At 39.2% G+C, this 22,303-nt stretch overlaps 1 long non-coding RNA gene across 1 annotated transcript; it reads right to left on the bottom strand.

The window, feature by feature from the left end:
* Positions 1-24: 24 nt before the first annotated feature.
* On the bottom strand, positions 25-21,840 carry LOC111568759 (uncharacterized). Its single transcript, XR_002746142.3, has 4 exons — positions 21,784-21,840; positions 21,589-21,679; positions 1,411-1,481; positions 25-1,287 (listed from the first exon to the last, which is right to left on the bottom strand). It is a non-coding gene; the product is annotated as an uncharacterized LOC111568759 (long non-coding RNA).
* Positions 21,841-22,303: the final 463 nt, after the last annotated feature.

Here is a 22,303-nt window from a genome sequence, read left to right on the forward strand (position 1 = left end):
TTGACTCTCATTCAGTCACATAGATTGTAGATAAATTAATTTTATTTGATAGAATTATACATTTCATTATATTTATATATTGTCTATGCTAACTGTGCATTACCAACATCTAGAACTGTTATGACACAATAAAACTGATTTACAACCAACATAATATAATTGACAACATTGATGTAATGTTTTAAGGATTCAGTACTACTGAGACCACAGAGATGTCTCACTTAGAGAAATAAAAACTAGAAAGAGTTTAAATTTATAATCTTAACAAAGAGTATGTATGTATGTATGTATGTATGTATGTATGTATGTATGTATGTGTCTGTGTGTGCATGTATGTATGAAAGTCAAGTAGAGTACTGATGCATGTTTTAAGGAATCATACTGCATATTATTAAAACTAAGTTTTGGCCCACTATAATAGTTTTAATTTAGCTCTGTTGTGACCTGAAGATTCAACATTGAATGCAGTGAATCACCAGGACTGATGATTCTTCCTGCTTTACTGACTCATCAACAGATTATAAGTGTTTCTTTCCCTATCATAATGGCTATTTGGCATTCCCTTTAGTGGCCTACAGCTATAGCCAAGCAAGAAAAATCTTGTTACTGGCACTGCAGTTATGATTCATGCCAAGAGCTATAATAACTGAAAGTGAAGACCAACTCTAGTACGTTCAGAGATCGTAGCTGGCAGGCAGAAGACTGTTGGGGCATGTTGGCTGCAGCGTTCACCTCATCTTTTGACCTTGATTCCCAAGAGGTCTTTCAGATCTGTCAACCTGTGGAATTTTGGAAGCTGTGCACCGACGCTCTTATAGAGCTTGTCGAGGCTTCAGGGGTGCCGAAAACAGAGCTCCCAGTCACAGCGACGGTGCTTTCAGGAATGCTGAGGAATCTCCCAACAAGGATACAAGTCAGGCTGTCGGCACAATGCGGCCGCTGTTGTCCTCAGAGAAAATGTCACCACAGAGGAAACACCTACCCAACCTGCTCCTCATCCCTGTAATAAAACCTGCAGTGAATAGCGTGGTGTTGACAGATTAAGTGTAAAGTATATTCCCTCTGAGATACTGAGGAAAATCATTGTGGATGGTCAGGAATGTAGCAGTCAAAAGGCGAGAGAGGTGTAAATGTGAACCCTGTAAGCATGATGGTATCACTGCCTGCCTCTGTGCTGCACACAGCGAGCACAAGAGATTTCCTTCATGTCTGTGCGTTTGCTTCTCTTTCTCTGTGGATTCCATTTCTTTCATCCTTTATGAAAAAATGTTCCTCACATAAGGTTAACTGAAAGAGAACAGAACATACACATGACAAGATGTTCTGAAATACAAATATGTGCTTCATTATTCCAGGACCTTCAGCACAAACTAGGACAGTTTGTAGCAAAGTGACCAAAATGATAGTTACCAGCTCCTGATGAGGCCATGTTTCTCCAGCCAGTGGATCGCTTCCTCTAGGTTGGTGATAAGATGCTGCCCCTAAGCAAAGACCCCAGATAAATGAAGAAAATGAATGGATGACAGAAGGGCAGATGGATGGACAGAACCAGCAGTCAAATCTGATAACTGATCATTTAGGCACACGGCTTGTCCACACTGATACGAATATTTTGCATTTGCAATGTTTTGTTTTCTCTTCATTTGGGTCTCTTGCCAACATGCAAATAGTATTTTAAGACACTCAAACTAACATTTTTTAAAAATGCTTTTCCAGTGAAGATTTCTTTACACCCTACTCCACGGACAGGGCCTGGGAAGCAATGATGTCACACCTAAATTTGTGTCTTTACCCTTTGATGCACAACATGGGTTAAGAGATACCCATTTTCCATTGAATACAGGTCACTTTTGACCCATGTTGTGCATCAAAGGGCTAATATAAAGATTATTTAAGGCAAAGTCTGACTGCATCTGCTCTTTCCCACCCTAACAGCTGAAACAGTTGTGAACTTCAATTGTGCTTTTGTCAGTGAACAACATGGTTTGCTTGTATGTTTCACAGTTCAACTGTAATGAATTAGGTGATTGACTTTATGCGGGGAGGGTGGGAGGCATGTCATGCAACCACCATGTTTAATGTTATGTAATTTTCCCCTGGATTTCTGTTCAGGATTCTTTTAGCATTTTGTCTTTCATTTAAATCGTCTCTGCCTCAGCTGGCCAGGATCTGGCTGTAGCTTCATATTTAGCGTTCAAACATCAAAGTGATCTCCTCTAATTCTTAACAGGGATATGGCATATTGTACCTTCCAAAATAATAAAATATTCCTTTTGTTAAAAAATATGGTATTCATTGCCAGAGCTGGTCTAACTACTAATGCAGTAAAATAAAATAAAAAATTTTGTTTTTCAATAAAATGTTGTTGCATAATCCAAAGTAATTGATCACTATGTCTATTATGGCATTTTAGCAGCTAAATATGATATGGGAAATTAATGAAACACATATTTCCTGCCAAGAAAGCAGTAAACTCCCCCAAAAAGCCCTTAGAGCCTGTATTTTGGCTTCACTGTCTCGAAGCTTCTTACATATGATTACAAGTTTCCAGTACATTTTTCTGGCTTTGTTACTGTCTGTAAATTTATGTATATAAAAACCTTTCAGGGTCCACCTGTCTGGTGTTTGCATCGCGGTCGATTAGCAGCTCCTTGTCAAACACATGTTTCAAGGTTCATTTGTGGTTCAGTTTTCAAAAAGAGGCACCTGCAGTACATTTGACAGTTAAAGGAAAAACTGCCTTTAAACGGCTAAAGAGCAGCTGGTGGTAATATTTCCTGGGTTTCCGAAACCATTTGTTTTGCTTGTTGGCATTAATTCAATTATTCAGGCTTTACCTGCTTATGTTAGTCAAATGCCACAAAGGTTTGGAGCTTGGAAACGGCATGCTGTGGTGGAGAGAAAGTGTAAATAAACAGGTTTCTAGTCCACCACAGCAATATTACCAACATTTACTTTACACGTATTGGACTGTAAATCTGCCTGACTTATGTCTTTAGCATCTGGGAGGGAAGATTTTGAACCCAGCGAGAACACATCAGCGCCACATGAAAGAGCATTCCTGGACTGATAATCGACCCCATGACAGTGACACACTACTTCCTCTGCCTGATGGCATATTTTCTCCCAGAGCTGTGCGAACTGTGAGCTCCACGTCTCAAACTGTTCTCAGTGATGCGTGGACACCAGGTGGGACCTTCGTTTCATCAGCCACTCGTTGGATACTTAAGAGTCAGATCCTTGTGGTTGGAGGACAGAGCAGATGTGAGAGCATTTTGCAAGCACAACACATAAAATACGACTCTAAGATGTTTTTCGATAACGCTTATATATTTGACTCAGATTTAACAATTAGTAAATGAGAAATTGCTCCTTGTCTGAAGTAATAATCAGTGATAAGAGGTCTCATGCAGCTTCATCTTAACCAGGGGTGTCAAACTCATTTTAGTTCAGGGGCCACATTCAGCCCAATTTGGTCTGAAGTGGGCCAGACCAGTAAAACCACAGCATAATAGAGAAACAAAATCACAACAAATGAGACAAACGACATGAAATGAAGCAAAAAACTGAAAAAAGTGGACAAAAAAAAGACAAAAATTCACACGTCACACAAACAAGACAAAAATGGCAAAAAAGAAACAAAACTACAAAAACATGAGGCAAACAATTAAAAAAACAAGAACAAGACAAAATATTACAAAAATAAGGCACAAAATGACAAAATTGAGAAATAAAATGACAAAAAATGAGACAAATGACACAAAACAAAAAAAAGAGACAAAAACATTTCACTAAAAACTTACAAAGCGACAAAAAAGTCAACAAAAGCAGGACAAAAAATTACAAAAAAATGAGACAAAACAAATGAGACAAAAATGACAACAAAAGAAACAAAATGACAAAAATAGTCAAACTACACAAGCGAAACAAAAAAACAGGAAACGACAAAAACGACACACAAAGCAACAAATAAAGCAAAACACAAAATGACAAAAAACAAAAAACACAAACGAGACAAAAAGGAAACACAAAACCACAAAAACATGAGGCAAACGACAAAAGTCAGACTAAAAAAAAAACAACAAGACAAAATATTACAAAAATGAGACAACAGAACAATGAGCAATCTAGTATTGTGCTTTATGATCAAAACAACTTGTTATGGTCTAGAAATTATTTTAAATTTATAGTTTTACTAATTTACAATCTGCAGTTAATGTCTTCTCTGTAATTTTTACACTTTACAGAGTTGTCCCGCGGGCCGGATTGGACCTTGTGGCGGGCCGCTTTTGGCCCACGGACCGCATGTTTGACATCCCTGATCTTAACCCTCTGAACCCCGAGCAGGTTCTGGGCTGTTTTTGCCAGTGTCACATGTTTACTCGCTATTTCACTGCAATGTAAAGACCTGCATCTCTATGGAAACAGAAAAATCGTGGATAGAAGGAACTCTATTTTTTCACAAAATAAATAAATAAATAAATAAATACCTGGAATCATCATATACAACATTTTGTCCAGGTGTCATCAGTGCTGGAGAAAACAAGGACTCCATATCTGTACATCTTTTATTGCCTACATTTTTCAGTTGTGATCACACTTATCTCCTTTCTGCTCTGTATAAACACAGCTTGCAGTTCAGCCCAGTTCAGCCAAAAAGTGCTACATTTCTATTGGTTGCAGCTGAGTCACTAATGGTCCAAACTTTTGTGTTTTACATAATCTGTTTGGTGCAAATGCTTTATTTTTGGACACTTTTTAAGTCAGACCTGCAGTGATTTTGATGAAATGTCAAGATTTTAAGCTTCGATTTGATTTTCCAACAAAACAGTCACAGATCAGTCAGACGAGGACCTTCTGGAAGTTTACATTTTTTTCTGTTTATACAGTTCCTGGCTCTGATGAATGGTGTAATTTTGGTGATTTTCAAAAAATAGCATGCCTTTTAAACCCACCAGCATGTTTTAGGGTTTAGGGCATCAAAATGTAATAAGCCACAAGTTAGGAGCTAATGTGCTACAGCATAAGTTAGATGTGATATCACTTTCTCCTACTTTATTCTTTCAGATAATTGAACAAACATAAATATACATTTCTAGTGTGCTGATGTGAATGAAGATATCAGTTTTTCCATCTATCATTGAATTAATAGACCAGAAGAGAGCAGCTGGTGGGGTCAGAACTCATTTTTGGGATTGTAGAAAGATGCATATTCAGGGGGAAAAAGTAAATTACACCTCTTCACTATGTAATAGCTGTGGGAATACACTGAACACCGGAGAAATTTAGCAGAACTAGCTGTGTATTTTTCTTCATCTTCACGTCTCTGTCTTTAATTTTCAGGTCCTGAAGGTCAGTGACCCTCTTGCTCAACCCTCGACCCTCAGCGCTCTCCATCACTTTCTCTGATCCACACTTTCCAAGATGACTCATTTGAGAAAACAAGGGACCCACTTTTCTCCCTCTCTGGAGCAACTGCTGTCATGTTCATTAACACCTTTCAGGGAAGTCCGTTATTAATCTGTCACTGCTCGAAGGGGCAGAGAGGAAAACAAATGAGGGAGACTAAAAATGAAAGCAGAACATGAAGGTGTTTGACTGCCTTTATAATTGTTTCATGTTTGATGAGGATTTTTCTAATATATGCCATTACTGGTAGCTGTCTGGGCTGAGCTCGTTCAGCCTGCAGGATTCCAGATGAGTGAGTTCACGCTGGGTACATGTGAGCAGGAATACCTGAAATTTCCATGGAAATGCTGCTGCGGCACTGAGCACAAGTCAAAGCCTGTAACAGCTGCCTATTGTACAAACACGGCTCATCCCTCATGTACGTTCCCTCGTGCAAATATGACTGGATTAAATAAATCGGCACATTAAAGCATTGAACGAATATGTGTTCTCTCTGCCCGTTATCGTACCAGCATGGTGGGCCGGGGGATCAGCACTGGTGTGACCGTTCAGCTGACCTGCTGTGAGGGCCCCACGACAGTTTCTCTAAGCGATTGAGGGATTTATTAACAGGATCACAGGGTTTTCTCTGCACCCTTTAATCTGATAATTGGCTTCAAATTCAAACATGCCATCCGAGCCTTAAAACAGTAGAAAGAGCTTCTCAAAACAACCCTGAGGCTCCTGACCCACTCTTGTCAATTTGAAACCGCACAAAGTGGAGCCTTTTCACAGAGCAGCTCTTTAAAGAGCAGCACTGGAAACACAAAGAATGTCCCCATTCTCCTCTCCAGCTTGTGCCTCAGTGTTTTATGTCCCCCCTTTTTTTCCATCCAGATATATTTATTGCTTCTTCTCTCCATCCCTTTTCATCAAAGCCCTCCCATCCCATCTGTCTGTCCTCTGTGTCCCCTCGTCATCGGGACAAAGCACAACTGATATTTTCCACATTTTCAGCGCTCATCTTGTTGCTGCACCTCAACAAAGAGCTGCATCTGTGCCAGGAATCACCTTCTTAGGCCTTAAGATTTTCCCCTCTGATAGATATCTCATCCTCCTGTTGAGCAGATACCCCTCCTGCCGTTGGTCCCTGGTCCTCCTGCAGGGCCTTGTGGGTACGTATTCAGCCCGACTTCCCGTCGGCATGATGTCATTTTAGTTTGGCTGCATGAGTTGTAAGAGGAAAAGAAAAAAAAAGGGGGGGGGGGGGGGGGGGACAGTTAGCAAAAACAGAACTAAGGAATGCAAACTGACTGCGCTGAAATCCATCAGCAGATATGTGGAGAGTGTCTCCTCATATCTTCAACTAGTCTGGGCAGAAAGTGTAGGAGGGAGTCTGAGATTGGAAGTCATCCAGAACGGTGTGCTGTTGCTCCAACCACTGGCCTCCTCTAACAACCTTAAGACATCCCTCCGGCCTGGATGTACAGAGGGAAGACGGGCATCTGTTGGTTTAATCAACTGATATAATGGCTGCAACAGGAATTATGGTTCCAAGGGGCAAAATAAATCAACTTATCAGAAGTTAATCCCTTCACAGATCATTGCCAAATTAGTCAAAATATCAGCTTTCACCTGAAGGATGTTGGTCACAGTGGTGTTGTGTTATTAAGATACGAACTGCATTTGCAAATTGTTTTTTTGAAGTGTTGATGAAGAAAAATTGAGTAAAAACTGACATATTATTATACTAAATACAAATGAGACTCCAAACTCTGTGATACTTGAGTCATTTTTTACTTCTGATATTATTCTTGTTACGTTTTCCATAACCCTGAACAAACCCTGACCCTGAAAACAATAGAGACCATCGGGGAAATGAACAAAAGCAAATATATTTCACGTCTTCAGTTTCCCACGAAAAAAATACTTTCCACAAAACCTCCCAGAAAGATGAAAGGATCAGTGCCAAACTATGTGATAGGAAGTCAAGACTGACTCGCACCAAAGTGTGGGTTGAATATTTGAGCGATTTTAAATGATACCAGAAAGGAGAAATGACTCAGGGAATGTAAAAAAAATCTTCACAATATGAGTCTCTTGCTGAGGCCAGAGACAATACAGAAGCCTCCTCTCAGCTGTCAACAACAGTGAAAGTTTCTGCAGTCAGACGGCCTCACAGCTGCTATACGTTGTGGAAAGACAGGAAGGCTTTCATCACGATGGTATGGTTTAAATATGGGGTAATCATCTAAAGAGGTGACAATAAAAACACAGGAGGCTGTGAACCATCTGAACACATGAGATGGATCACACTTCCTCGAGCTGTTTCCCTGGAGGAGAAGCATTGAGGGCATTTGAGGGGAGGAACAAATCTGCTGTAAAGGACTGAGGTAAACAGACCCAAATATTTACAGCCTCAGAGCGAACATTCCCGCTGACACTCCTCCGTGTGAAGAGACAACTGAGTTTCACTGCTGACTATTTTTTACCTGAATATCCTCACTTGACCCTTAAAGCATGCAAGTGTGAAGCTCTGTCAGCTTATCTGCACGTAAAAACCGACTCCGACTTTGGAAATTCCAACATTTATCTAATCTTCGAATGGTTTTCATGACAGATTTCTTTAAAAACAAACATTATTACACAAGAACACAAAACTGTAATGAATTATTGGGCCAAATCTAGCCGGCATCCCTCATAGTAATTCATCATATTAGAGTATTAAGTCTTTCCAGTTGGACATGATCAATTACAGGGAAAATATTAATTGAATAAAGTATCTTCTGAAACCACAAATAAACATATTGTCATTGTCAGAGTTGTAACTATACACTGTTGTTAATTTATACAACCTGTAATTAAAAGGAACATTAGCATTTGGTATTACAATATTCTCCTTTTAGCTCCAGCTCCAGATGAGAGAGCAGACTTATTATAGTTTTGTGTTTTTCATTGTTTTGCTTTTTTTTTTTTTTGTTTTCAGTTGAGATCAGTTTCCAGAATTTGCTCATTTCTGTTTGAAAATGTTTAGTTTTCATTTCTGTTATTTTTTAGTTTGAGCATCAGTTGCTGTTTCTGATTATAAATATGGAAGTATCTGTTGTACAAGATATAAAATGTTCAGAACAGATGTTACAGCTCAAAGGAATCACGTCTTAGTCTCATTAAATATCATCGTCAAAGCCTCCAGTTTGACCAAACTGACAAAGACCAAAGCTAAAGACATCTCCCATATATTTTTAAATATAATTTTAGTTAATTTTATAGGCATATACTATTGTTTCGGTTTGTTTTTGGTCCCTACAGAAATAAATGGGACGAGAGCCATAACTGCAATTTAAATGGTCACTGGGACGTAAAAGCTTTGTGTATAGAATCATCAATCAAATCAGATTTAAAACACCTAAAACATTTGCTGAATTTTCCCAAAAATCAGAAGTAAAAAAGCATTTTTCCATCTCCTACACTTCTACTACTCATGTGCACCGTTTCACAACACCATGCTGGAGTCAGTGCAAAAACACAGTTGGTTCAATGTTTCCCAGTTCACCTGTAATGAAGCAGAGGATTGTTTTAGTGGAGGGACAGGACGTATATCATAGCTGTCATCTTTATGTTATGGAATTCTCACATTGATTTCTATTCAGGACACTTTAAGTCCCTCTGGCACCTCTCACCTGAACCAAGCAAACCAACACCCTCTCTCAACAGGACAATACTTCCCGCCACATCCCAAATACTGCCCAGGAACAGCTCGAGGAACACAACAACGAGCTCAAGGCAATGACCGGGCTTCCAAACTGCAGGACGGACCTGAAGGAGCCTGACCCACTGTGGTCCAAACCCACAACAATCATCGACTGCCAACATCCTGGTGCCAAACACTCTGAAAAGTCATGTTTGGGCTCAACAACAGAAACTATTACTACAGTTTGCATCAGTCTTTTTGAGTTATGACAACTTCTGATAAGATTGTGTTCAACCACTCTACGCAGAGTTTAGAAAATTAGCTTTTCCTCTACAACTAAAGGTATTTTTAATAACTTAATAATTGGTCACATACACTACTATTCAAAAGTTTAAAGTCACTTAGAAATGTCCTTATTTTTGAAAGAAAAGCTGCTTTTTTTCAATGAAGACAACAAGAAATACAGTGTAGACATTTATCATTTGGTAAATGACTATTCTAGCTGGAAACGGGTGATTTTTAATGGAATATCTACATAGGGGTACAGAGGAACATTTCCAGCAACCATCACTCCTGTGTTCTAATGCTACATTGTGTTAGCTAATGGTGTTGAAAGGCTAACTGATGATTAGAAAACCCTTGTGCAGTTATGTTAGCGCATGAATAAAAGTGTGAGTTTTCATGGAAAACATGAAATTGTCTGGGTGACCCCAAACTTTTGAATGGTAGTGTAAAAACACAAATCTATGAGTTAATCACTTTTTTTTTTTAATTACATTGCTCCAACTACTTTTTCCACATTATTTAAAAGGAATTTTAAATTTTAAGTTACTTAAGATACTTTACTACCATAATTACAAACCCAAGTAAACAGAGAATTAACTTAAACTCTGATTCTTCAGAAATTCTTGGCTTTTGAGATGGTAATTAATATGGCAACAAAATTGTTCATAATTAACTTTATTTTTTTACATTTTGAACTGAAATTCAAGCCAATTTCATTACGTTACTACAATTTGAATTCACGTTTAATTCAATAAATGTATAAATTTGAGTTTAAATTACACACAATATTAGGCTGATGCCATTGTCAACATTGAGCATGTCAACATCACCCGTGATAATAATGTTGAAGCTTAATAGGTTTACCTAATTAATTCAATTACATTGCTTTAGCTTGCAATTATGCATTAAAGGGTGGAACAGGTCCTTTAATTCATTTTTAAGAGTGCAGAGGACATTTCCAACAGTTCTATGTCTATGACCTGACAGGTCAGAGCTGTTTTAGTGGCCCAACAGGTGGTTTTGATGTTGTTACTGATCAGTTTGCGCTCTGATTTTGCGTTTTTAATCTTCTAGTATCTCAGCACCGACACTACGGGCCACCTGAGTCTTTGCAGGAATGTTCGGGATCGTTCTGGAATGTTATCACCACGTTTCTCTGCTCCACAGAACTCACAGAGGAACCGCCTCACGGTAACAAGGCGGTTGCCGGGTAACGAAGAAGCCTTGATGACGACCACAGTGTGACAAGGAAGAGGAATCCAGTGTGTACACTGAGCCCAGCCCCCAAACACAACAAGAGGCACCTGCCAGGAATAAAAGCATTCAGGCTTCTGAAACAACCAGAACAGTGTGGCTCCAACTAGTCATTAGTTCACTACAGAGTCTGAAACATCTAAATTCTTAATGATTTTCAGACTGTTGACTTCCTTAGTGGAACCAAGTCTCAGCTAATGAGTCAATCAGCTGCAAAGAAACATCGCTAGTGCTCTTCATCACGAGCACACAAGCTGTTTTAAATGAAGGAATTTACTGCATTTATATCTGCACACCTGGAAGAATATTATCCTCAAACACAGCATTATCATTAAAAACATGATTCTGTGCACATCTTCCAGTTAAATGTAGCTGAAGACAACAAACATCCTGAGAACAAAAGGGGGCTGGAACCTACTGATTAACTCACAGCCTTTGATTGTGTAAAACTCTCAACGCCATCAGAGTCTTCAGCAGAGTCACTGTTTGAACAGGATTTCAATCTGCTGGATAATAAATCTGAGGTTGGGAGTTGCCACAGAAACTGGTGACTCTCATTGTTGGATTTGTTGTCTAATAGATCTGAAACTCAGCTCAACCACAATAATGTCGACTTGCACAAATAACGCCGTGAATCAATCAGTCCAGTATGTTCCAGTCTCCTGTTGTCTTCTGGAAATTCATTATCATTGCTCTGCTGATGACACGCAGATCTACGTTCCACTAAAAACAAAGTAAACGCCAGCTTACATCAGCTAACATCTTGGAAATCAAGTGTTGAATGTCCCAGAACTTTCTGCAATGTTGCAGAAGAGTCTCAGACCCCTATCAGTAAAAAAAAAAACCTGACAAACACTTTACTGCGGCCTTTAATAGTGACCTTTAATTTGACAAATAAGTCACAAGAGTGGCTCAGTCTCAAAGATGACATCATTTCTTTCCTGTGCCGATAAAGTCTTACATGGCGGTAAAGCTATTTATAAATTTGTTCTGGTCAAAGATAGAGAAACAATCTCACACTGAAGTTAAAACAAAATGCAGCATGAAGTGAAAGAGTGAGCCTTACATCATTTTGTCCTCGCTGCACTGGTTTTTAAAAAAATTCTGAAATCTTTCAATTTAACAAACCTTGTATTAATCTTAGATCCAAGTTGTCCTTTGACAGTGTGTTCTATTTGTTTGATTTTTTTTCTTTTTTCCATAAAGTTTCTACACTGTAAAATGCAGAACTTTTTAAAAACAGTTTTAACAGGTTTTCCCAGTTTTGTTAAATTGCAAATAATAACTAGCAAAATTAAAAATGTAATAAAAACAATAAAAACATAATTTACACGCTAACCTTAAGAAAACAAAAACTTCTTTGACAACATTTGGTGGTTAAAATGACAATTCAATCCATCAAAATATATAATAAAGAAAAATTGCAGTACAGATTGAAAAATGGCAAACAGCTTATTAATACATTTTTTTTACAGGTGTTTTCCCCTACTTTCACCATTTTTGTTTGTTTTTTATCGTTTCTGAATATTACAATATTTTTTATTGTGTTGTTATGGCACCCTTGCTGCCCAATTTTCAGTCTTTCTTTTATAAAGCACTTTGTTGCAACACTACCTAAATAACGTTTATTGTTACTATGATTAGAAATGTCCAGAGTAAGTCATATTAATTTCAGTTTTGAGCCATAAATGTGTGATTGTGTGAACCGAAGAGACGTTATTATTCATTTAGTCAAATGTTTTTGGCTTAGTGTTTCTCAGCTGTCGTGTTATTTCTTGTGAAATGTTTTTTTTACAAATCAAGTTTCAATCAGACATGTCAGTTACATTTAATATCATATTTCTACTTTTATGTATAGAGTCCTAACATTAGTTCCATCACCTGGTTCAATCAATTATTCCAGGATCTCTAATTTTTACATAACAAGCTGTTTGTCTTCCTGGCTCAAAGGTGGCCTTCATTGCGCATATATGAGTTTATTTGTGTGTTTCTTATTATGTTAATCCATCATTTTATCTGGTTAATCAACCCCAGCATTTTGTGGTTGTGGTGGCTTTCGTCTTCAATGCATCAAGTTAATGAAGGCAAGCCGGATGCAGCTCTGACAAACAGAGCTGTGAGGCTGCCAGGACTCTTCACTCTGCTCTTATCTGCAGCTGCTAATCCTCGCTGCTGCATGCAATATTAATTTGGTGACATCGCTGAACTACAAAACACAACAGCAGTGTACATAATCGCTGTCAGGCTCAGTAAGCAGACTTCCTCGGCGGTATACTAAACAGCTTGTGAATAAATAGGAACAAAGGCGTCTTTTACAGTCAGGCGCTCCCCTCCAGCAAGCAAATTAAACTTCCTAACAAGGGCTAAATTATCAGTACTTGTGTGGAGCTGCTGCTGAACTCTGTCAGTGAAGTGAAAGGTTTTTCCACTGCTCACCTCTTTCCCCCCGATATCTACTGTTATGATTCTGCCTTTGCCAGAGCTCTGCGAGTGAATGAGGAGCTGAGCAAGCCAAAAGAGTGCACTGGAAAAACTCTGAAGGGGACAAGAACGTGGCTTATTTCGCCGCATTCTTTCCTTCATCAGGAATTCACTGAGGTTTGGCCATGCATTTTTTACTGGAGCCTTTTCCTGTTCGCCTGGGAATAACAAGAGGCCGTCCGTTCCTTGTCCCAGTGAGCTTTTGAACAGAGAGGCTGCAGACTGAGCTTCAGAGCGTCCAAGAGCTCAGGGCGACTCCACAGCCCTAGTTTAATCCTTTAAACAAAGCGAGCCCCCCTCTCCCAGTGTCAGAAACAGACCCCTGAAAGCCGTGCAGCTCATTTTCCTGAGAATAATACTCTCTATGCAGATCAGACACAAGCTGCAGGGTTTTGTCCCCATGACTGGTTCTCCTTTCAGCTGCAGACAGATTGATGAAGCAACGACGCTCATAACTGGATTCCTGCATGGCACATCTCTGCTGGAGATTATTGTTTTTGACCAGCATTTAATCCTCGGCTGATTGGGGTCTATAAATTCAACAGACGGGGAGATACAGCAGAGATTTACAGCTCTAAAAAGACACCAGAGGGATGACAAAACATTCCAGCGACAAGTGTTTAATTGTAAACTTATCTAGAGTTTACCCCCAGGCAGATGAACAAAGAGCTCAGAGGACATGAAGGCTGTGAATCTGTGATGATCACAAAAGCTCTGCAACCGCACGTCTGTTTATAATAAAACGATAGAATCCAAAACACCCAAAACAATGCCAAGGAAAACTTGGAAAAAACACCAGGGATCAAGTTAGAAAGAAATGTTCTGTACCAGCAAAACCCAACAGTTAATAAATGTCACAGTCGACTCCACCTGTTCTATTTTTCTTGACTCATTAAGGAAATGGGACGAAAAATTAAGTCAGAAAATGGAGGCGTTCCCTTCTTCTATGTTCCCCATGCTGTCATATCTCACTCATTAATCGTTAGGGCAGCGATGATTGTGTAACCCTGAGAAAAATTATAACCCATGCAAATCACTTTGGAGCTGTAACTGCATCTGACATCTCACGGGTGACGAGAGTCTGAAATTTCGCCGAGAAAGAGGCACGCGAGGTGTCCAAGGCCTGATCTCAGCAAAGACGAGGCTGGGCTGCAGCTGTGTGTCCTCACGTTCAACTCCCATCTAGATCCAGATTAGTAACACTATTACTCAGCCAAGACCTGCTCCTACTCACACTTGGACATTAAGGTCTACGTTTACACAAAGCTGAGCTCTTTATCTTTTTACTGATGCATCGAATATTCAGAATTTAGCCGCAGCTTTAGTCACTGAGCTCGTATCCTGATGACACTTGAAGGAACCCTGCAGAGTTTTTGAACACTATCGTTGCTGGAAAGTTGGATGAGCACATCCCTTTACCGTTCTGAACATCGTGAGCATGAGGCTTATATGATGAACAGTCAGTCCTGCCAAGTGCAGAGGACAGAAACATGTATTGACAGCTGATGATGCTTTAATGCAGCGCAACATGTGGCAAAGAACCATTAAACTAGGACAAGAAAGAGACCATAACAACAGCTGGGTCATAATTCTGTATTAGCAAATATCAGCCAGATCAACACCATAGCGTCTCGTCATATTGTCGTTTTGTTTGTAAAATTCTGTTGAAATAAAAGATTCCAAGCAAACTGCAATTAGAAAAAGTAATTTGTTGTTATTGTGTTTTAATTAATAGTAGTTCCCTACACTGAACATCATGATTTGGTTTGTTTATGATTCAAAATAACAATCAAATTAAATTTAAAGCTCCATGAAAAAGAAACGAGCCGACCTTGACCAGCTATTTCAACTGATTTTTCATCCACATGTCAATTTTGATATATAGCATCCTTTTAAACAACCTGATGCTAATTATAGCCTGAAACAGCCATGTATCTTGAATAACACATCAAGACACTTTGCACGCTAACAGAATGCATTTTTTTTGCATTTAACACGCCAGTGGACAGCATGCAATGACAACAATTAACCATCTGGCCTTTAACATTGAACATGTTATTTTAATGGCTTAAAATCACGCATGAAAACCATAAAATGCGTAGATGCGACACGCAAAATGTGACCGACATGATGTGTTGTTCGTACATAATCCCAGGGTGTCATCTTCTAAAAACAGCCAACATGTTCTCAAGACCTTAAAGAGCAACTTAAAAGCAGCCGAAACTCTTATTTTTGTTTTCCTCCAGTGGTTCAGCTGATATTTAAAAGATGGTCTGAAAAGTGAAGCCATTGCAGTAGTGCTATAAATCTGCATTCTGTCTAATCGCCAGCAGGGGGCGACATCTCTGGCTGCAAAAAGAATTACATAGAAGTCAATGAGGAAATGATCACAACTTCTCACTTAATTTGTTTCCTCAGTGAACATTTTAAGTGTGAGTTTATGGTCTCAATCTTAAGTTTCAAGTCTCCTTCAATACAACACAATGTTAATTTTGCAAATCATGGACCTATTATCAATAAAATAGATGATAAAGCAGAGAATGCTTTGGGGCATGCATCGTTCTCAGTCAGACTCGCTCCTCTCTCATCAGATCCAGTTTCACAAAACCAAGATAACAAAATTCCAACCAGGTGACCTCATGGTTGCCTCATCCATCTTTTATACACAGACTATAAGTTTATAGCACAACTTTGTTATCACGATGTGGACTTGTACTCCAGGGTGTGTCAGACGGTACGCTGTTACATCAGTGTTCATTATTTCCACTCCACTCAGGGTAGAGAGATAAGAATCTAAACCTCACCCTGCCTTCATTTAGTCCACACAGTTACCACGTCGCTGTAGGAATCTTGTGCATCAAGCAGGTGAAGTCTGTAGACAGTTTAACAATTTTCTCAGCTGGCAACTTGCCTGGTCAATACAAGCAGTGGAAGTGGTGCATACACATACCTCTATACCACGTTGTATATAAACATAACATGGTTAGTTTTGATGCCAGACAACAATGCAATGTCAAACCCATGAATAAACCATTCTAATACTTAATACACATTTGGTGCGATTATCTTTTCCACTTTGGCATCATCTTGTCAACGAGTAATAGCACACTAAACCTTGATTGCTCTGACAGATTTATTATTTGTTTGAGGTGATTCCTCCTCCTGTTGGCAAATGTTTTCCTTCTGAAAAAGACTGCTAAAATCCGGCAGAACGCATGTTAGAAAAAATATGTTAAAAAATGGTGGAATACTGTAGCGTTCAAAAATTGTGACGGTAACAGCAAAACCCTACAAAATATTTAGATATTTAGCTGAATTAAGTAGAGTAAAACAGTGAATTTCATGGCCACAAATTAAAAAGATCAGATCACCATTTGTAAAAAATATACTAATGATTGATGTGGACATTATTTACAGTTCTAGCCTGTTTTGTTTTGTATTTTTTCCTCTTTCAGTTGATATGACGTAAAATATAACTTTATCTATTATTTTCAATTCTTAATATACATTTTTTCTTTCAGATATGGGCAAATAACTGTAAAATGACAATATTTAAGTACAATAAAGCAGTGTAATTTCATTGTTAAATGTTGTGAGAACAAATTAATGTTTGTAAATGTTTGTAAACTTACTTTTGATGTGGGCATTATTTATAGTTTGTGTATGAATCTACTGTGATTATACTAGGTTATACAATACTGTGCTATACTGTGATATGCTATACTATACTGTACTGTAGTGTACTATATTAAACTATACTACACTATAATATATTATACTATATCATACTATACTGTACTGTAGTGTAGTGTAGTGTACTATATTATACTATACTACACTGTACTATATTATACTGTTATGCTATTCTATACTATTACTATACTATGCTTTGCAAAACTATACTATTACACTATACTATGTTATACTATGGTACACTATGCTATAATATACTATAATAAAATAAATAATAGTAAATTGTTCCAAAGGTTATTGTTAAAAACTATTTAAAAAGAAGGCATATCTGAGCCAGTCAAAACCTGCTCTCCAGATTTGTTCCTCCGTAAAGGTTTCAGCTAATAAACATATGATATTATCAATAAAAATTTCTCCAGGATAGGCGGTGTATGTGTTTTCTTTCATGCTGCCCACCATGTCTGGGCCTTGTTACCTCTCTGCTCCTGTGTTGCATACAGTATTTGTTGCCATCACTCTGTCTTCTCATGCAGGGCCCCTGCAGCCAGGAGGTGTTGTTGAATTATGAGCCTGTGACTTGGCAGGGTGTTGAATGACTGTCAGCTTTAAGATCACCGGTTCACCAGCTCTGCTGCCCAACCAAAGCAACTCCATTCAGCCGCCGAGTCACCCACAACAAACACCTGGAGGACACGTTCAAACTACAGAGGTCTTCACCCGAGCCGAGCTGTCATTAGGTCCCCTAATGCTTTTTTTCTCCCTTGCACAACCAAAAAGTCACTGAAGTTGTTGCATTTAAATCACCTGTGATACCCTCTTTCAAAGGCGCAGTTCAATGTGTTAACACTGACAGCTCTCTGCATCGAGTATAGAGTAATAATAAGAGTCTTCACTGGAGCTGTTTAAGGAATAAGTCATTTTTACATCTTTCCAGTGTTCCTAGTGAAGCAAAGCGGCAACTCTGTAACCACAAACCTGCTTCTGCAGCACGTAAATACAGCTCAAATCACAAGTCAGCTGATGAACAGACTCAGCATAAACTATTTTGATATCTGATTCATTGTTCAGGTCATTTCAAAATAAGTTTTCCTTCTTGTATTATCTAATATTTTTCAGCTTTTGATTGTCAAACACAACAAGACATATGGCAACTTTAAGGATTCATAACAGGTATTTTTCATTATTTACTGACATCACATGAGCAAAATAATTAAGATTAAGAAATCTAGCAAATGATAGTAACCTGCAGCGTCCTCAGATCCCACTTAAACAACACAAACAGTAAAAGTACAGACAGTGCAGGACTCCATCTGCACGCTATTTCCCATCTAAATCATATCTGTCTCTTCCTGTGTATAAAACAAAAATACGGAAACAGTGAGTGAGATAAAACACTACAAACAGTGTGAACCTGCTGCCCATAAATCAGAGACCTGACAGCTGTGTAACAATGGACTCCACCTGACCTTTCCTTGTTGCTGCTCTCAGCACCAGACGGCTGCTGCAGGGAGGCGAGAGTCTGAGGATCTGTACAACCCAGCAGGACTACAGGCAAAAGCAGCATAAATAAAGGGAGAAACAAGTAGCAATCACTTCTAGCTGAGAGTTTGTTCTATTATATCTGGTTTGAGTTGCCACAAACAGACAAAAGACACAAACAAGTTGAGGTAAAGTTTATTTCATGGAGCCTCTTGTTGCTGTTTCTTTCAAAGAGCCGCCATGTGAGGGACAGATGGAGTCGTGACTCACACAGACTGCAGTGACCGAGCAGGTTCAGGACACACATGAGAGGACAGAGACACTTAGAGGGACCAGTCTGAAACCCTACACTGTCTCCATAAAACGGCCGACTTTCTCCTCCTCCTTCACAGCTTGTTCTTTGTGAGTCTTACATAAAAAGACGTTGGGACTTATTCAACCCTCAATTCTTTATTTGTCGTCCAAGTTACGATTTTCTCCCTCTGTCCTCTTTTATACACTTTGGCTGGAACACCGAGAAACTCATCCAACAGTGTCGCTCAAGTCAAACAGGGTAGAAAGTTAACATTCGGTATTGTCTCTCCGGCCTGCAGGGCTCCATCACCTGATACTCTCTCATTGAGTTTCAAACGGAGTCGGTTTCAAATGGGTCAAGGCATGGAGGAGGCAGAAATGCTGCATGGAGCGGCTGAATGCAAGAGAGTCTGTTCACTGACGGTCTGGGTGTGAACTCACATAAATCTCCTTCCAGTCTCTCATTTTTGCGGTTCCTGCTCGAGATGTAGAGGCAGCAGCAGCAGCAGTCTGGGCATGTGCAACATATTTGCTGCGCCCCACATGGTAAACGGCGCATGGGAGCGAAGCCAGGTATCTTAATCCCCATCACCCTTGGGATTCCCCACCAAGAGATCCCATTAGTGAGGATAAAAGCTGTAATGTAGTCCGGGGAGGCTCGGTGGAGTTGTGGTGCGCTGCAGCCCCCACAGGCCAGCGGTGACCTCCATCTGATCCCTCACTAACTGGAATTACAGCTCCGGCTCCAGCAGGCAGTGTAAAAGAGCAATGAACTGTAAAGCATTTTGATGTCTTAATGAACAACATACACACAGCAACAAGTCCAATAAGGGGCAGCTATAAATTAGAAAGGAGCAGCAGCGCTTGCAGATCCCATAGAAACCGCTTCAAACACATGAAGGCTGGCAGTGTGAGGAGGCGGAAGAGCCAGAAACACTTTGAAGCTGGTTGTTTGGAAAGAGGCATCACGGTGCCAGTGTTATAAACAGGCAGAGGCTGCAGTTCTGTGTCTCTATGTGGGTTTCTAAGAGAAAAACTGTCTTAAAACTGAGCCTAAAAAAAAGGGAAGGGAGAGAAGTTGTCTACATTCTTCTGAGACGTACAGCGCAGTGCGTAGCCCTGGGTCAGCATCTGGTGTCACTGAGCAATAATCACACACGATGTGAACACAAGAAATAATTCAACGACTAGATCCGGAGATCAGGAAATTTATTCACCTTAATGATGTCTGGAGAGCGATCAGAGCGGGCGTCGGAGCGTGAAAGTGAAGAAATATGAGACACCTGAACATAAACGGCAACCTCCATCCTGAACGTAAACAGGGATGAAAAGAGTCACGTGTGGAGGCAGCTGCTGATCAATCTTCATGATTGCCAAAATATAAATGATTGCAAGGTTACAGTAATCAGCAGAAAAAACACTGATTACACCGAATGTATGATTACTATAATGAAAGTTTCATATCCGAGTTGCAGGTAGACAAACAAAAACAGCAATCAGCTGGAGGTTGTGTGTAATGAGTGAACGTCTCTGGCCTGCCATGTTTTGGCTCTGAGCGTAATCACTTTAGTATGTTTCCACTCCTACGTTGTGCTTTTCATTTTAAGTGAAATAAAGGAAGAAAGTCTGGTGAGGATCCAGTACCCTCCAGTGACCAAACAATGAGGACACACTCTGAAGAGCCAAGAAGAACAGAGCAACTCTGGATTTCTGATGTTTATGCATCATCTCTGAGCTATGCGCCTCAACACCAGGCATTACTAGGACAGCCATTCTTATTTTACTATCAGACATGTAATTCTGGTGCTGTTGTAGTGAAGTTATACTGAGCTGATTTCTGCTGCTGGTGACTTTAACCCTTAAGGTACCTTGAAAACAGTTGTCCTGTTTCAGATTATGTGTCTGTAGGCTTAGAAAAGTTAGAAAAACACGTCCGTGAGCGTTCACTGTTATCGTTTCTGGGATTTTATAGTTATGAGCTGGCAGCTAATAGTGAAGTAAGTTGAAGGCCATCACGACGAGCATATGGAGCAGAATCGAAATGTTTCAGTGGGATTTGTCTGCTGGAGGTAAATGGGGGAAACAACAGATTTCCTGGAACAGTGTGGATTCGTAGGAAAAAGCTTCCAAAAGGCAAAGGTGGAGGAGTTTAAGTACCAGAAGCATGCAAAAGCCAAATCTGAGAACTCATTGTTTCTTCAAGAAAGATTACAAAAGTGACAAATATGTTAATTTGTCTCAAAGTCAAAGCATGGAAGATGATGATGATGGTCGTGGTTAACGTGCTGGAATGTTTGGTTTTTGGTGGTTAATGTGTCTGAAGTACAAAAACAAAATATTGATTCACTCATTCAGTAGCACTTCACATTATAGCCTGTAAATGACGGTCTAATTATTCAGTATACTGGTATCACAACCAGTCAAAAGTTTGGACACACTTTCTTATTCAATGCTTTTTATTTATGTGTATTATTTTCTACATTGGAGATTAATACTGAAGATTAACACTTTTTTTTGTTGTTTACAACATAATTCCATATGTATTCTTTTATAGTTTTGATGTCTTCAGGATTAATCTGCAATGTATAAAATAATTAAATAAAAAGCACTGAATGGGAAGGTGTGTCCAAAGTTTTGACTGGTAGTGTATATAAAATGCTTTCTCTGTTCCATCATTTGCAGATATATAAACAAAGGGAAAGAAGAAACGAAGTTAAAAATCAAAGGTGCTACAACTTTGTGTGATATAACATAGATTAATTAATTATGATTGTAGCGGCCCCTTGGATTCATTCAGCAAGACGCAGAGAGTTTCAAACGGGTGTTGATTTATTCTCACTCTCCACGAGCACCATGTACTATAAGCACCGTGAAAACTACAGAATAAAACAGAATACAAAATGCCTCACTGTAGTATCATAAATATTTCCCATATAAATCATGTTCACATGCTAATCTTGTTTACATTCAATACAAATAAATGCAACTCATCTGACAATAATACATATTGAACATTTTCGTACCTCATTCTGCCGTTCCAAGGGCGCTATTTCAGTGTTAGCCATCAGCTAGCATGCTCTCCAGCTCGATATACACACACGTCGCTGTTCAGAGCTACGAATACAGGATAATGAGGTAAATCACAATGTAAACTTGTCCTTAATACAATTCAAACAGATAAATGCAATGTATAACCACTGTTTTTAGAAAGTTTTTACCGTTCCTCCGACGATGTGCGAGCACAACACTGTTCGGACAGAGAAACAGGAAGTTCAGCATCACAAAAACAGCAGAAGAAAAAGAAACGCTCGCTTAACAAAATAAAAGCTGAACAGACCACAAGGTGGCACTGCAGGATTACAATGTCTCGTTAATACATAAACAAAACTGTGCAGGAGAAAAATAATACAATTTATCAGACATTTACAATGATGTGTAACTACTCTTGCATCTGATGCATCATACAGATGTCTTTTAACGTTTATTTTCTCTCCAGTCAGCTGACACCATTAAAGCTATGAAAACAAAAACACACAAACATGTCAAATATACACAAAGTTTCACAAGCGCATCTCTAATTAGACGGATTCCAAAGATCTGACAAACTAGCTTTCTGTCGCTAGACGGGTCCAAAATGCTAGCTCACAACAACACTGTACCAAACTGTCCAAACAAGCACTTCAACAAATAATGGCAGCAAATATGAAACAAACAAAGCTTAAAAGTCACATCACCGTG

Source organism: Amphiprion ocellaris, chromosome 13 (assembly GCF_022539595.1).
Source record: "Amphiprion ocellaris isolate individual 3 ecotype Okinawa chromosome 13, ASM2253959v1, whole genome shotgun sequence".
NCBI classification, from domain to species: Eukaryota; Metazoa; Chordata; class Actinopteri; family Pomacentridae; genus Amphiprion; species Amphiprion ocellaris.